A 6,728-nucleotide genomic window follows, 5' to 3' on the forward strand; every position below is an offset into this window, starting at 1 on the left:
TCTTTAGCTAATGTCCTTTTTCTGTTCCAAAATCCCAAATAGAAAACTGTGGTATTTTAGTTGTCACGTCTCCTTTCACTCTGCTTGGCTGTGGCTCTTTTTCAGATTTTCCTTGTATTTGAATGACTTTGACAGTTCTGAAAATTACTGAGTAGGTATTTTGCACTGGGGTACAAACCATGGGTTATAATCCAACACAATTTGCTGCTCAAATTGGTCGAGCTTTGGCTGTTGAAAGCTCATTCAGTTGGCTCCTGTGCCCCTTTGACATATCCCTGTAAGTGATTTTGCTTTGTTTTTTCCTTACTTTCTGGCACTACAAGATGACCCAGTCTCATCCTATGTATTTCTTACCCCACTTCTAGAATCAGCAACTTATCCAAGAGTTTCTGTTGCTTTTATTGGAGAATGGTGTAGAAAACAAAATCTGGGCACTAGGCATGCTCATTGCTACTTTGTCTTTTTAAATATTGTCTTGACCATTTACGGTTCTTTGTCTTTCCATGTGAATTTTAGAATCAGTCTGTAAACCCCTTCAAATGAGGCTGCTAGGATTTTGATTGGAATTAAATTTATAGATCAATTTGGAGAGAATTTTCATTCTAATATTGTTTGCCAATCCATGACCCCAAGAAACCAAAGGGCAAGATATCTACTTATGCCTTCTTTGTGCAGATGTGCAGAGAAGAACCTAAGAAGAAAAACCCAGTGGTCCCTGTCAATTTTGCAGAATTTTCTAAGAAGTGCTCTGAGCAGTGGAAGACAATGTCTGGGAAAGAGAAGTCAAAATTTGATGAAATGGCAAAGGTGGATAAATTACACTATGATCGGGAAATGAAGGATTACATCCCAGCTAAAGGAGGCAAGAAGAAGGATCCTAATACCCACAAAAGGCCACCATCTGGATTCCTCCTGTTTGGTTCACAATTCTGCCCCAAGGTCAAATTCACAAAGCCTAGCATCTCTATTGGAGATGTGTCAAAAAAGTTGGATGAGATGTGGAATAACTTAAATGACAGTGTAAAACAGCTTTACCTCACTGTATTAGTCCAGTCTCATGCTGCTCTGAAGAAAAACCTGAGACTGGGTAATTTATAAAGGAAAGAGGTTTAATTGACTCACAGTTCCGCATTGCTGGGGAGGCCTCAGGAAGGCAGAAGGCAAGGAAAAACAAACACCTTCTTCACAGGGTGGCAGGATGGAGTGAGTGCCAACAGGGGAAATGTCGGACACCTATAAAACCATCAGATCTCGTGAGAACTCACTATCACAAGAACAGCGTGGGGAAAACCGCCCCCATGATTCAATTACCTCCACCTGGTCCCGCCCTTGACACGTGGGGATTATCGGGATTACAATTCCAGGTGAGATTTGGTTGGGGTCACAGAGCCAAACCATATCAATCAGGAAGGCAGCAAAGCTGAAGGAGAAGTGTGAGAAGGATGTTGCTGACTAGCAAAGTCTAGAAAGTTTGATGGTGCAAAGGGTCCTGCTAAAGTTACCGGAAAAAAGGTGGAAGAGGAAGATGAAGAAGACGAGGAGGAAGTAGAGGAGACGGATGAATTAAAAAAAAAAAAAACTATCTATTTTTAAAATGTGTTTCTATAATGACTTTGTATCCTACAACTCTGATAAGTTCAATTGATTTTAGCATTTTTTAAATATATTCCTTAGGATTTTCTACTTAATGATGAGGTTGTCGGCAAATAAAAACAACTTTATTTCTTCCCTAATCTTATGACTTTTATTTCATTTCATTGCTTTATTGCACTAAGGCTTTCAGTTCAATGTTACATATAAATGCAGAGAGCAGGCATTCTTTGCCTTGTTCTGATTTTTCAGAGGGGAAGTATTATCTTTCACCACTGAATACCATTTTGGCTGTAGGCTTTTCCTGGATGCTATTTATTACATTGAGGAAGTTTCCACTTCTAGTTTGCTAAGTTTTTACCATGAACGTGTTTTGAATTTTGTCATACGCTGTCTCTGCATTTGTTGAGATCATCAAATGGGTTTTCTCCTTTCATCTCTAATCTGGTGAATTTCATTGACAAATTTTTCAGATGTTATGCCAACAGTGCATTCTTTGCATAAATCTCATTTGGCCTTGATGTTTTACTCTTTGTGTAAGTTGCAGAATTTAATTTGCTAATATTTCATTAAGTGCTTTTTTTAATTACAGATTTTCAGTTTATGTTCACGGGGAATATAGTCTGTAGTTTCCTTTTCATGTGATGTTTTTGTCTGGTTTTGGTATCAGGGTAATACAAGCCTCATAAAATTAGTTGAGTAATGTTCCCTACTGCTCTATTTTCCAAAAAAGTTTGTGTACTCTCAATGTTAGTTCTTCCTCAAATGTTTGCTGGAATTCAGCAGTGAAGCCATTTGGACCTGGAGTTTTCTTTCTGGGAAGATTTTTTGTTTACAAATACAATTTTTTAATTTTTATTTTTAATTGTGGTAAAAATACATTGAGATAAAATTTGCCATCCTAACCATTTTTAAGTGTACAATTCAGTGGTGTTAAGAAAATTCACATTGTTATGCAACAGAGCCCTAGAACATTTTCCTCTTGCAGCAATGAAACTCTATACCCACTGAACATCATCTCCCCATTTCTCCTTTCCCAACCCTGGCAACCACCATTCTACTTTCTGTTTCTATGAGTTTGACTACTTTCAATACCTCATCTAAGTGGAACCATACAGTATTTTTCTTTTTGTGATGCCTTATTTCACTTAGTATCACGCTGTCCAGGTTCACTCTTGTCGTTGCATGTGACAGGATTTCGTTATTTTTTAAGGCTGAATAATATTCTATGGTATGTTTATACCACATTTTTTTCTTCCATACATGGGCATTTGAGTTGCTTCTGCCTCTTGGCTCTTGTGAATAATAATGATGTGCAAATATCTCATAGAGATCTCACTTTCAATACTTTTGGGTATATACCCAGAAGTGGAATTGCTGGATCATATGGTAATTCTATTTTTAATTTTTTTGAGGAACATCCATACTCTTTTCTGTAACCATCGTTCCCTTATATATTCCAACCAACAATGCACAAGGGTTGCAATGTCTCCACATCCTCACCCAACACTTGTTATTTTCTGGGTTTTTTTTATAATAGCCATTTTCATGGATATGAGGTGATATCTCATTGTGGTTTTGTTTGCATTTCTCAATTATTAACGGTATTAAACATCTTTTCATACACTTGTCGGCCATATGTATATCTTTGTTGGAGAAATATCTATTCAAGTCCTTTGCCCATTTTTAAATTTGGTTACTTGGTTTTTTTGTTGTTGAGTTGCAGGAATTCCTTATATATTCTGCATATTAACACCTTATCAGATATAAGATTTGCAATTATTTTCTCCTATTCTGTGGCAGAAATTTTCACTCTATTTCTTTTGATGTACAGGAGTTTCAAGATTTGATGTAGCCCCACTTGTCTATTTTTGCTTCGTTGCCTATGACTTTCATGGTCATATCCAAGAAATTTATGACTAAATCCAATGTCATGAGCTTTTTCCCCATGTTTTCTTCTAGGAGTACAGTTTTAGGTCTTCAGCTTAGGCCTGTCATCAATTTTGAATTAATTTTTGTATATAATGTAAGGTAAGGGGCTCACTTCATTGTTTTGTATATGGATATTCAGTTTTCCCAACAGCATTTGTTGAAGAGACTGTCCATTCCCCATTGAGTGATCCTGGCACCCTCATCAAAGATCATTTGACCATAGACAAGAGGGCTTATTTCAGGGCTGTCTGTTCCATTCACTGATCTATATGTCTGTTTTTATGCTAGTACCACACTATTTTGATTACTGTAGCTTTGTAATATGTATGTAATTCAAAAATCACAAAGGGTATAGTATAGAAAATTGTATTTTTTGATAAAAATGCAGATATTCCTCAGTAAAAATATATTCTCTTTCTGTGTTAATTCTTCCAGCATAGAAATCTTTAAATGACTATTATATAAGATAATTCATACCTTAGAGGTAAAGGTGGTATTTATTTATGCAAATTCCCTGCATCCTTCCCAACACTTTTTACCTTTTTTTATTACAGCCATTCTAGTGGGGATATAGTAGTATCTCAGTGTGGTTCTGATTTGCATATCTCTAATGAGATATGTTCAGCACCATTTCATGTGGAGCATCATTTCATGAATTTATTGTCCATTTGTAAATATTTAAGAAATGTCTGTTCAAATAATTTACCAATTTTTAGTTGGATTGTCTTCTGAGTTGTTAAAATTCTTTGTATATTTGATACTAGTCTCTTACATGATTTACAAATACGAATACATTCTCCCAGTCTGTGGGCCTGTCTTCACATTCTTCATGCTGTCATTTGAAGCACATAAGTATCTATTTATAGCACAGTCCAGTATATCAGTTTTTTTTCCTTTTATCCCTGTGCTTTTTGTACTATATCTAAGAAATCAATGCTTAACCCAAGGTCACAAAGGTTTAGTCCTGTGTTTTCCCCTAAGAGTTTTATAGTTTGGCCCTTACTTTGAGGCCAAAGATCAATTTTGCATGATTTTTTTTGTTTATAGTGTGAGGTGGGGGTGGAGGTCTAAATTTATCCTTTTGTATATGATATCCAGTGTCCAGGCACTATTTGTTGACAAAGCCAGTCTTTACCCCCTTTGAACTCCCTTGGCACCCTGCCAAAAATAAACTGATTACAAATCTAAAGTTTTGCTTCTGAGTTCATAACTCTATTTGATTAATTGATGTCTCTCCTTATGCCAATATCATGCTGTCTTGATTACTATAGCTTTGTAGGTTTTGACACTGGGAAGTGTTATGTTCTTCAACTTTGTCATGTTTCAAGATTGTTTTGCCTATTCTGGGTCTTTTGCATTTCCATAGGAAGTTTAGAGTCAGATCTCAATTTGTTGCAAAAAAGCCAGCTAGCATTTTGACAGTGATTGTGCTGAATCTGTAGAACAATGTGGGAAGTATTGCCATATTGATACTAGTATGTCTTCCTGATCCATGAACATGAGATATATTTCCATTTCATTCAATCTTTGGTTTCAACAATGTTTTGTAGTTTTCAGTGTACCACTTTTGTGTTTCTCTTTTTATTCATATTTTAATCTTTTATTTTACTGATTTGTATTTAATTGTATTTTCCTAATTTCACTTTCAGATTTTTCATTGCTAATGTTTGGAAATGCTGTTGATTTTCATATATTGATTTTGTATCCTGAAATCTTACTAAACTCATTTATCACTTCTAGTAGTTTAGTGAATTCCTTAGGATTTTCTATTTATGATTATGTTATCTGTAAAAAAAAAAAAAAAAAAAAAAAAAAAGGGACAGTTTTACTTCTTCCTTTCCAATCTGAATGCCTTTTGTTTCTGTTCCTTGCCTTATTACCCTTGCTAGAAACTCCAATACAACATTGATGCAAAGTGATGAGAACAGACATACACTTGTCCTGTTCCTGATCACAGGGGCAAAGTGTTCAGTCATTCACCATTAAGTGATATTCGTTGTAGGTTTTCCTTAGATGCTTTTTATCAGGATTCACATGTGTTCAAGGGTCAACCAGAGAGAGATGTGGGCAAACAGGATTGGGGATCCCCTCTCTAGAATTTTCCTTTTCAGGATCACCCACCGACTCCAGCAGCTTCAGTTGCCCCAGCCATCAGTCCTCTGATTTGCTATGCCAGAGAAACTGCAGTTTTTCCACTGGATCCTCTATCACCTAGCAGTCTACTGACTACAACTGCCCTGAAGCTAATATGTAGAAACAGAGCTCACGCCAAATAATTTTCCTCCTCTGCATGTGGACTCCTCGCCAGGAACCCTCCTAGAGTTGTTAAAATTCTTTCTATATTCGATACTAGTCTCTTATGTGATTTGCAAATACAAATATATTCTCCTAGTCTGTGGGCTGTCTTCATATTCTTGACACTGTCATTTGAAGCACATAAGTATTTATTTAAAGCATAGTCCAATATATCAGGTTTTTTTTCTTTAATCCCTGTGCGTTTTGTACTATATCTAAGAAATCAATGCTTAACCCAAGGTCACAGAGATTTAGTCCTGTGTTCACTCTCTGAGGCCCTCAGGCAGCTGCTTTCTGAAGTTTACACTGGTTTTCTGGAGAAGGGTTGATTTGGTAGGCTCTTACTCAGACATTACTTGCAGTGCAAGTCAGATATTTAGAATGTGTGATTTCAGGAAATTCTTATCCCAAGAGTTTGATTACTATACATCAATGTCTAATTGAAAAATCCAAAAGCGTGTTTAGGTCTTCAGAGAAAACCCAGAGCACAGTACAATTTCTTTTACATGTGAATAAGATATCATATGAAAAAGATATACTTCTTAGCATGTGCTCTAGGAACCTCCTCTCTCCTAAAACAGAGGTATATGACCAGGCATAATATACAATTACATTAACTTCTTTGACAACAAAATAATACATTAAACAGTTACCGAGTTTATGGCCAGCAAAACCCCCAGATTTTTTCTACCCAAAGGTATAATCCAAAAGCAGAAACAAGATAATCTTTTTACTGAGATGGAATTCACATAACATGAAACTATTTTAAAGTGGAGACTCAGTGGCATTTCTTATATTCCCAATGTTGTGCAACTACCACCTCTATCTAGTTCCAAGACATTTCATCCCCCCAAAAGAAAACTTTATACTCATTAAGCAGTTACTTTCTATTCCCTTCTTGCCCCACACCC

The 6,728-nt window shown here is 36.1% G+C and overlaps 1 pseudogene; it reads left to right on the forward strand.

Annotated features, from left to right (window-relative positions):
• Positions 1–606: 606 nt before the first annotated feature.
• Positions 607–5,107, forward strand: LOC101009354 (annotated as a pseudogene).
• Positions 5,108–6,728: the final 1,621 nt, after the last annotated feature.

Source organism: Papio anubis, chromosome 1 (assembly GCF_008728515.1).
Source record: "Papio anubis isolate 15944 chromosome 1, Panubis1.0, whole genome shotgun sequence".
In the NCBI taxonomy this organism is placed as follows: Eukaryota; Metazoa; Chordata; class Mammalia; order Primates; family Cercopithecidae; genus Papio; species Papio anubis.